The following is a 1808-nucleotide window of genomic DNA, read 5'->3' on the forward strand; positions in this document are numbered from 1 at the left end:
CGCCCGTCTCTATGACTCCGCGGCCGCGGACCCTCACCCCGCTCCTTCCGCCTCTCCCGCGCACTTCCGCAAACGCTGTGACGTCACACAGGCGGGACGGCCACGTGATGAGGGGCGGGGCCCTCTGAGTGGTGGCGGCGCGGCACCACTTCCTTTTCGGGGCACCGAGAGGGGCGGGCAGAGCGGTACTTCCGGTGGGACAGAGCCCCCCGGCGGCGTGAGGGACTGAGGAAGAGTTGGGGCGCTTGGAGCAATGTGGCGACGGGGATATAGTGGGAGATAACTGGGATATACTGGAAAGGGCACCGAGACATACTGGGATGCACTAGGACGTACTGGAAAGGTCACTGGGATGCACTGGGGGAACTGGGATATACTATGGAAAGGACATTGGGACACACTGGGAGGAACTGAGATATACTGGGATATATACTGAGAAGGACATCGGGGCATACTGGGAGGAGCTGGGATATACTGGGATATATACTGAGGACGTTGGAACATACTGGGAGGAGCTGGGATATACTGGGATATACATTTGTAATACACTGGGAGGGACATCACTGGGACATACTGGGGAAACTGGGATATGCTGGAGTATATGCTGGGATCTATATTAGGATATATACTGGGATATATACTGGGATATAATGGGAAGGTCACTGGAACAGGCACTGGGATAGACTGGGAAGGACCTTGCGACATACTGGGAGGTACTGGGATAGGATCTGGAGCAGCTTGGGAGCACAAGAGCATACAGGAGGCACTGGGAGAGGATGGGAGTGGGACTGGGCATACTGGGAGGCACTGAGATGAGATGGGTTATACTGGGAAGCAGTGGGGGGTACTGGGAGCAAACTGGAGCAGGCTAAGGGGGAGACTGGGGACAACTGAAATGCCGGGGGGGTCAAACACAGGGCATACTGGGAGCACTGGGACAGGGAACTAGGCACAGTGGGAGCCCTGGGACTGGGAACTGAGCATACATGTGCCGAGAGAGGTCACTAGGCATACTGGGAGCACTGCGATTGCAAACTGGGTATAGTGGGAACCCTTAGACAGGGAACTAGGAATAGCAGGTGTGCTGGGACAGGTAACTGGGCATACCGGGAGCCCTCAGACAGGGAACTGGGCACACCGGGTATGCTGGGATAGGTCACTGGGAATACCTGGGATGCTGGAACAGGGAACTGGGCATAGTGGGATGGGTCACTGGGCATACTGGGAGCCCTTGGATAGGGAACAGGGCACACTGGGAAGCACTGGGATGAGACGAGTGATACTGGGAAGTAGTGCGGCTATTGGGGACAAACTGGAATAGGCTGGGGGGAGACGGGGGGGTAACTGGGATGCTGGGAGGGTGCAGACACAGGGCTTACTGGAAGCACTGGGATGGGAACTGGGCATACTGGGAGCCCTCAGACTGGGAACTGGCCATACTGGGTATGCCGAAATGGGCCACTGAGTACACTGGGAGCCCTGGGACATGTAATGGGGCATAGTGGGATCACTGGAACAGGTAACTGGGCATACTGGAAGCCCTCAGACGGGAAACTGGGCGTAGTGGGAGCTCTAGGACTGGGAACTGGGCATACTGGGTATGCCAAGATGGGCCACTGGGCATACTGGGAGCCCTCAGACAGGGAACCGGGCATAGTGGCAGCTCTAAAACAGGGGACTGGGTGCATCCACCCCCTACCCAATGCCACCCCCCCTCCCAGTACAAACCAGCGCGCCCCCCACCCCAAATCACACCACAGCAGAGGAGGAGGAGGAGGAGGGGGGGCCGCCGCCGCTCGTTACCATCG

The 1808-nt window shown here is 58.0% G+C and overlaps 1 protein-coding gene across 1 annotated transcript in view; it reads right to left on the bottom strand.

Annotated features, from left to right (window-relative positions):
• CHMP2A (charged multivesicular body protein 2A) overlaps positions 1–463 on the bottom strand; it is a 5495-nt gene extending 5032 nt beyond the window's left edge. The window contains exon 1 of the mRNA XM_021382656.1: positions 38–463. The gene's annotated coding sequence lies outside the window, so the exon portion shown is untranslated. The remainder of the gene's footprint in view (positions 1–37) is intronic.
• Between the last annotated feature and the right edge of the window lie 1345 nt (positions 464–1808).

This window comes from Numida meleagris, unplaced genomic scaffold (genome assembly GCF_002078875.1).
Source record: "Numida meleagris isolate 19003 breed g44 Domestic line unplaced genomic scaffold, NumMel1.0 unplaced_Scaffold261, whole genome shotgun sequence".
NCBI lineage: Eukaryota > Metazoa > Chordata > Aves > Galliformes > Numididae > Numida > Numida meleagris.